Source organism: Eurosta solidaginis, chromosome 5 (genome assembly GCF_040869045.1).
Source record: "Eurosta solidaginis isolate ZX-2024a chromosome 5, ASM4086904v1, whole genome shotgun sequence".
Lineage (NCBI taxonomy): Eukaryota > Metazoa > Arthropoda > Insecta > Diptera > Tephritidae > Eurosta > Eurosta solidaginis.
Genome location: NC_090323.1, coordinates 141732927 through 141741559, shown reverse-complemented (window position 1 = coordinate 141741559; position 8633 = coordinate 141732927). Strand labels below are relative to the sequence as shown.

Genomic DNA, 8633 nt, shown 5'->3' with positions numbered 1-8633 from the left:
ACGTCCTAGCACGTCCCGTAGTCTGCACCTTATAAGACAGCTCGATCCCGGCGACCCCCAAATAAGGGATATAAACCAACGCATCAGATTGCTTGTGGATGAATACAAGCTGGCGAAATGGGAGGAGCACCTAAGCGATTGTAACCTCTCTGCCGGTGTAGGTAAACTTTGGTCCACTGTAAAGTCCCTATCGAATCCGTCTAGGCACAATGACAAAGTTTCCATCGCCTTTGGCGACAAAGTGCTGTCGGATGCGAAAAAATGCGCGAGCGCTTTCTGCCGACAATACATAATGCATTCTACGGTCGACAAAAATAGACGGAGGGCCAACAGACATGCACGTAAATATAAGTTCAGCACGTCATCAATTACCATCACCGCCAAAGAGGTTGAGGGTGCCATCGGTCATGCTAAACCATCCATAGCAGTGGGCCCAAACGGCCTAACCATGCCGATGCTTAAAAGCCTAGGGAAAGAGGTGAAATGTTTGGAGAAAATGAAAAGAAGTTACGACTTCGATGTGCAAACATTAAATATCTGTTTATTCAATAAATTCTTTGTCTTATATAGTAATTTACTTAACCTATACATTCATAAATATATTAATACTAATAACTAAAAATATGTACATTGAAAATGGGGTATGAGTACATGTAAGTTTGTATACAGTCTTTGTATGCATGACTCTAAACATGTAGTTTTGTATATGTTTTTTAGCTACGTCAGCAGATCAATGTGATTACTTTGGTTAATGCTATGCATACACGTAAGTTTGTAAGTTTGTATGCCTGTTCGCAACGTTGGAATATCGATGTGGGTATTTTAGTTAGTTCCCATAATGGGTTGTATGTAGTAAGTAATTTATTAGCTGTGAACGGATAAGGGTTTCATATTCGGCATTCCATTGATGTTAGTTAACCGTCTGGGTTAGTTCAATAATTTATGTTGGAAAATATTGTAATACGATTATTACTAAAATATATTTGGAGTTCATGATACGTATTATTGCAAGTGTGTTACAGTGGGTATGAAGCATAATGCTACATTACAGTGGGTATGACGTATAATGCTACAGAGGGTTTCAAATATTTAGCACATGTCTTCAACCTGTCTCTTCCCACATTTGTCATACCCGAAAAAGGGAAAATGGCCAAGGTGGTCCCGCTACTAAAGCATGGAAACCAGCTAACATAGGAGAGTCATATCGCCCGATATCTCTCCTATCGCCAGTAGCCAGGACGCTTGAAGCCATTTTGCTCCCCCACTTCAAAGCAAATTTGCAGCTAGCCTCCATCAGCATTACTTTAGAAAACTCCATAGCACCACCACCGCGCTAAATGCCATTAGCACCCAGATAAATTGAGGTTTAAATCAGAAGCCCCACCATAGAATAGTACTCGTAGCGCTAGACCTATCAAAAGCTTTTGGTACGGTCAAACTCAGCCGTATGAAGCAAAAAAACACAAGCAGGTCCTTGGTGAACTCCACAAACAGGCATCGGACCTTTATGCCGGGAATTGCCCGGTACTCGGGCAACAGTACCCAAAACTTGCGGAAGAGGAACGCATACTCCCCAGGGAAACGCGAGTCACTCGGGCTCAACTTCGTTCTGGATACTGTAACAGGTTAATCTCTTACATATCCAGAATCAACCCCGACATACAAAATATATGCCCCGCTTGCAATGTGTCTCAACATGACACCAACCATCTCTTTAATTGTAATGTGGAACCAATGCTTCTAACAGCCCTTTCATTATGGTCCACCCCTGTCGAAACAGCAAGTTTCCTTGGACTCCCGTTAGAGGATATTGATGACAATTTGTGATCGGTCGCAGCTATTAGGTGGGGCGAAACATTGCTACAACAACAACAACGGTGTGTTGAAAATTTCAAATTGAGTCGCTATGCCACAGAACTTTCGGGTTCATCGCCATTGCATGGTTGTTTTGATCCAATTTTTCTTTTGGCTCCTCTGTTCGCTATGCCACAGAACTTTCGGGTTCATCGCCATTGCATGGTTGTTTTGATCCAATTTTTCTTTTGGCTCCTCTGTTCGGAACCGATTTTGCTTTCGGTTTAATTTTTGGATACTAGTTCGGTTGTAGTACTGACTTCAATTACGGTTCCGGGTTTTCCTTCTGGCTCTAGCCAGGAGGCTTTTGTAGCAATTTTGGCTTTAGGCTGGATCTGGTATCGGTACCTGCTATGGCAAAAGTTCGGCTTGAAATATTTCCGTTTTCATTATACTCCAGTTTTTTTCTTGTCATCATATAGATGATATAAATAATCCAAAAGTAAATCCCTAGCATGTAAAGCATAAATTTCTAGCAATATTTTCTCTTCGTAAACTGTTTGTGGCCTTGATAAGGGCCGCTTTTCGTAGGCTATAATTGTTTAGCAATTTTTTTTTCTTTTGTTGACTAGTGGTCGCCCTAATAAGGGCCGTTTTGCGTATACTTTCATAGCATATTTTCGCTCTTTGTAATCTATTGGTGGCCCTGAAACTCGGGGAGCTTACTGCGTCTCGGTTTCCTAGCTTATTCGTGGTACACCATGCATATCCGTTTGTGTGCTGCAGCTGCTCCGTGCCAAGTATTGGCCTTTCGCTCCAACGGTGTCACTTAAAAAAAGCGTTCATGTAGAAGGGACTTTATTATTTATCCTTCGTCCTTCCTTCACGTTGTAGCGGCGAAAGTATTGTCCGATATTTTCCTAGATAATTGTAGGAATGACCGTTGGGGACGATGAGACAACTTCCGTTTTTTACAAACTCTTGATTAGCACTGCTAAGTCATACATAAAATTATATTACATTTTTTATCTTACAACATTCGGGAAACTGAATATTTACATCAAAGACGGTAAATAAAGCGATAGAGTGGAGCTGGGCATCAAATTTACTCTTTGAGCTCCCACAACAAGGTCACAGGCCTGAAAATGGAGCGTATAAATTAAGCCATTTTAGGGAAGCTAACGCCACACACTCTTTCCCAAAATGTCCTCTTCTTTGATCTTGCGGGGTAATTCTTTACTTTAGCTCACAACTGCAAAAACTCGTGCAAGAATATCAGGAGAGGTGTCAAAAATTGCGTTTTGGACTCAGGACGACGAGTCCGAAATCGAAAATTAAAAATTTTATTTCTGTCAAAAAATATTCCCAAAAAACTGAAAAATGGCACCGGAGCGCTCCAAAACCGGGTGGAATCCATAGTATTTTTGCGCAGATCACTTTTCTGCATTGGCGGCCTTCGGCCGCGCTTATAAAAAATTACCATGAGAGACCAAATCTATATATATGGGATTCAAGGGGTTGTGTAGCGCAATATATAGCTTCTCCAACCCAATTGTCAACCTCACCTTCGAGCGGCGAATCCCATTTCACTAACAGACGAGGCTCTGGCGACCCCAAGCTCCTCATGGAACTTGGGGGTGGGGAGGGAGGGATGGCCTGAAGGTTCAATGTGGCCATATAAATCGTTCCCGAGATGGTCGGGCCAGCACCTTAATGGTGCTGTGTTACCGGAGCGTATCGGATCTGTATCCGACAAAGGACCATCACATCGATAACACTCCCCAAAGCCTTCGGGGAGTAACCTAATCGCTACAACAACAACAACAACCAAATCTATATCCGCGCAAAACACTTTTACCCACAGTTTTTTTTGTGGGTGTCAACAACATCAAATTTACAACAGCCACATGAAAATGTTCAACTCTGTTTGTAAATATATCTGAAAGAAATAAAATTTTCAATTTCCGTTTTCGGATTCATGGTCCTGGGTCCGAAGCGCGTCTTTTGACATCTCTCCCGATATTTTTGGACGAGTTTTAGTAGTTGTGAGCTAAAGTAAAGAATTACTTAATAAATTTTCACATCAAAAGTAAATAAACAAAAAATGTAAACATAAACAAAGTTTGACATTTTATAACTAGCTTCGAATGGTTATTGTATCATGAGCGCGCCACAATAACCTTCCCAGATTGTGCATTCATAAAATTGCTTCGTTCTGCGCAATTACGTCACAGTTGCCTACTTAAGCGAATAAAAAAAAAGAGAGAAAAAACAAGAGCTAAAGGAAAATGACGTAACAATTACCCATAAAAAACAGCTGAACTAATGTTTACATACGCAATGCGCCACATTCAATAATTCCATCATGATAGCGCACAAATCACCCACTGAAGATTGCGCATTCACGAGTTCAAAACTGTTTCGTTCTGCGCATCTACGTCACACATGACTGCTTGAGCGAATGAAAGAAAGGGAGAAAAAACAAGAGCTAAAGGAAAATGACGTAAAACTTGCCCATAAAAAACAGCTGATCTTTTGTGTACATACGCAATCTTGTGAGTGTGATTTGTGGCTATGGCGGAACTATACAAGGTAGCACTTTGACATACAGTAGAACATTCATAAGCCCCCATTACTGATACTTAGCATAGACTTGACTTGACTTGGCGTAAACTTGGCAACTTAGCCACGATTATACTCCACTTGGCGCATACAATTTGGCATCATAATCAGCGTTGAAATTTATTTTTAAATAAATGTCAATTTGTATGACAAAATTGTCAAAATGAAATGGAAACTAAGAAATGGAAACTCAAAATGTAAACGTCACTTACAACTTACATAGAAAATCAAAATTCAACAGAATTCTAAGTCAAGTTAAGTGTTGCTAAGTTCAAGCCAAGTCAAGTCTATGCTAAGTATCAGTAATGAGCCCTATAGCATGGCGGAACCATAAAAAAAAAATAAATGTAAGGCGCGATAACCTCCGAAGAGATCTAAGGCCGAGCTTCTCTTCCAATTTGCGTCGTGCTCCTCTTGATTTTCCCTACAAATTGGCCGGACGGGACCTACATGTTTTTATGCCGACTCCGAACGGCATCTGCAAGGCAGATGAGTTTTCACTGAGAGCTTTTCATGGCAGAAATACACCCGGAGCGCTTGCCAAACACTGCCGAGGGGCGACCCCGCTTAGAAAAATTTTCTTCTAATTGCTTCGTTCTGCGCATGGCCCAATTACCAGGGGCTCCATTCAGTAACTATGAGTTTTGAAATGTACATTTTTCTTTCACACAAATTATATGACGAAAAAGTGTACATTTTAAAACTCACAGTTACTGAATAGGGCCCCAGGTAGAAGCATTAGTGCAAATGCAACCCTCCTCTGTATTTTGTTGCTGCCGCTCGTAAATATACTGTCAATCGTTCTTTCAATTTCTTCTGTCAAAAGTGATGGAAGAAGAAAAATGTCATTTGTAATTTTTGTCAACAAACCGAAAACTAAAACAGAAAATTAACTAGTAAAAGTTGGTTACTGATATAGGAGCTCTTTGCCGTTCAAGAAATATATTCTTTCACACCGACGCAGCACAAGCAGTTGGCAAAATTCCAATTAATGCAATGATCATTGAGTTAATGTCAATATTTGGCCATAAATTATATGGTCCAAAGGTTATTGGCGCACTTTATATACAGAGTGGATGTGGACAAGAGCGTGGTATACGTAGTGGTACTGTACCTGCACTGATTTGGTGCTGCATGTGATCTGGCGTTCAAAGAAATGGAATATGATAAGAAATATATAGAGTTTCTTTCGCAACGTTTATATGATCGTATAACTTCAAATTTATTACATGTTATATGTAATTTTTATCTAGAGCAAACGTATAGTGGTTGTTTAAATTCATAATTTGCCTATGTTGAGGGTGAATCTTTTCTGATGGCCTTAAAAGATGTGGTATTGTCTAGTGGCTTAGCATGCACTTCAGCAGCACTGGAACCTTGGTACGTACTACGTGCAATTGGAACTTATTGGGATTTGGCACAAAGTTCAATGAGATATAGCTTACCGTACTGAATTGTGTAGATAATTTGAAAGCAATTTATTGTTTATAGGTTTGGTATTGGTCGTTTTACCATCATTGAAGAGATAAATGCGTCAAATATGTCGAACGTTTGCGTGAAATGTCTCCATTACCTATTGATTTGAAAAATATCCAATCGTCGCAACATTAATTTTGTTTATGATATATAAATAAGGGCTGTTTTGTATTGTATGCATCTTTTTATGTATATATTTATGTATTGAATGTAAGTTCCAGTTTAATGTAAAGCAGGATACAACTTTTTAGGAAGTATGTAGTTCTGACTTTATTTGCCTAAGGTCGTCATTTTGAAGTATTAAAATGAGATTGGAAATACTATCGCTATTGTTAAATGTTTTTTCTAGTGGACTTTATTTTCTAAAACAGAGTTGGCTCACGGCAGTGGTTTGCAAGCCGTGCGAATGTATTTCTGCCTTAAAAAAGTGAAAATCAGAATACCACAAACTGGTTCTAAATATGCTTGGAGGCATATAGTACCAAGGTTTTTTATTTTTGCCCCACTGTTTACGCCATAATTTTTTGACTATTTTTTGATCGTTTCTGGGGGTCAATTCACGTTCTATGAAGTTGTGAAGTGAAAGCATTTTTCACCACTTCATCTGATATGCGATTCAGTGTGAAAAAAAGTGATATTTATTTTTTTCATTCTACGAATATTTTTTCACCCTTGAATTTGCCCGTGAAAAATCTGTATATATAAAAGAAAGTGGTGTTAGTTACAATATAACTCAAGAACGGATGAACCGATTGACCTGAAAATTGGTGCGATAGGTAGCTTAGAACCAGGAGACGGACATAGGATGCTTTTTATCCCCTCTGTATGGTTTTCCGGATCCGTCCGGGATCCCGTCGGGGTTATTTGGAACTTTTTCGGGACTATGTCAAGGTTACTTGGGGATTCCTACGGAATAATTTTTGGATGGTTTTCGGGATCCATCTGGGATCCCGTCGGGGTTATTTCGTGACCTTCTCGGTATCCTACAGGCATCATTTCTGGATAGTTTTCGGGATCCATCTGGGATTATGTCGGGGTTATTCCGGGACATTCTCGGTATCCTTCAGGCATCATTTCTGGATAGTTTTCACAATTCGTCAGGGATCCCATCATGGTAATTTCTGGGCTAATTCGGGATCATTTGGGGACTCTTCTGGCATCATTTCTGGATGGTTTTCGGGATCCGTTCGGGGAAATTTCGGGACTATTTCATCATTCATTTTGGGACTCTTCTGGCATAATTTTTTGATGATTTTCGGGATCCGGTCAGGTTCATTTCGGAACTTTTTTGGGAATATTTCGAGATCATTTTGGGATCCCGTCGGAGTCATTTGCTGATGGTTTTCGGGATCACGTTGAGGTAATTCCGGGACATTTCGGGATAATTTAGGGACCTTTCCCGGATGGTGCTTGGGGTCCATCCGGGAGCCCGCCAGGGCCATTTCGGAACTTTGTCGAGGCTATTCCGGGATCATTTGGGTACCCTTCAGGGATCAGTTCTGTGTGGTTCTATGGATTAGTCTAGAATCGCGTCGTTGTCATTTCGGAACTTTTTTGGGGCTATTCTGGGACCATTTGGAGACAGTTCCGGGAGCATTTCTGGATGGTTTTCGGGATCCGTCCGCGATACTGTCGCATTTCGTGGATTTTTCTGGACAATTTCGATCATTTGGGGATACTATCAGGTTATCAGCTCATTTATTTATTTTTTTTACTCTATTACAAAAATGAAATATATTAGACAGGCAATTTTTTTAAAACAAATAACCTGATAAGCAGGTTAACGTGAATAGTCCATATATTTTATTTTCTCCTTGCGGACGAGGCTAGTATATTGTAACGAATTTGCTGCAAATCCTCTTATTTGCCCTTTTGCTAGGTTCGTATCGCTAAACTGTTGAATAAATAACTCCAATATTTATAATGTACCCAAGTTGAAACGTGGAGGGCGCCGCCTCCAAATACTTGCCAATGCCTTACCCTTGGAATCTACGTGGCGGTCTCCTACGCCACACTTACTCTTCATTAAAAACTCGACTCACTTTTACCTTTTTTAATATAATTTTTATTTAGTAACTTTTTAATTACGTTTTTAAGATACCCGAACAGAAACGTCTGTAGTATTTGGTTGGCAAAATTATATTGATCATTGTACAGGTTTACAAGTATGATATGCATGAGAGGGAAACAATTTCTTTCCCTTTCTAACACACGGCAGTTTGACACTTCGGTCAGTGTCAAACTAGCGTGGAACCTGCGTGGAACATGAGTTTTGACACTGAACGAAGTGTCAAAATTACCGGGGTTGCTTCGTCGAAAGCGACACAGGGAAGCAAAAAAGGGATCGGAATATCAGATATGGGTTGCTGTGATGGTAAATTTTTTTGAACGAATTTAGTAGGAAATTTTAAGTGCACCCATATGGGTCCTTCAGAAAATTATAAAAAAGTCTTCAATTGGGGTATCTGAGGACGCGTAGTTATTTCAGTATTAAGAATACAAACACGTGAGTTAAGTTTTTCTACCCGTTCAAAAGTTCTCCGCGAAAAACAGTTTGAAACCTAGGTCGACTGCAATAACCCGTCCAAAAAAGCGGAAAGAAAAATGAATAGACGCGTTTTGTCCTGTTGTCAATAGTCCGAAGAGAAAAAGTATTCGAATTATTGGAAGCGAGGCCAAACGCGTCTATTAATACCTCCCCCGACGGTTTTGGTCGTGTTTTAGCAATCGTCCCCGGTAAT

General features: G+C 40.0%; 2 long non-coding RNA genes across 3 annotated transcripts; one reads left to right on the top strand and one right to left on the bottom strand.

Annotated features, from left to right (window-relative positions):
- The first annotated feature begins 5149 nt into the window (after nucleotides 1-5149).
- On the top strand, nucleotides 5150-6221 carry LOC137252040 (uncharacterized). The gene is made up of 2 exons (XR_010953438.1): nucleotides 5150-5796; nucleotides 5908-6221. It is a non-coding gene; the product is annotated as an uncharacterized lncRNA (long non-coding RNA).
- A 1336-nt stretch (nucleotides 6222-7557) lies between these two features.
- LOC137253067 (uncharacterized) lies at nucleotides 7558-8425 on the bottom strand. Of its 2 annotated transcripts, none has more exons than XR_010953710.1 (2): nucleotides 7862-8425; nucleotides 7558-7786 (listed from the first exon to the last, which is right to left on the bottom strand). It is a non-coding gene; the product is annotated as an uncharacterized lncRNA (long non-coding RNA). The 2 variants fall into 2 exon arrangements; XR_010953711.1 differs by having other exon boundaries at nucleotides 7873-8425.
- Between the last annotated feature and the right edge of the window lie 208 nt (nucleotides 8426-8633).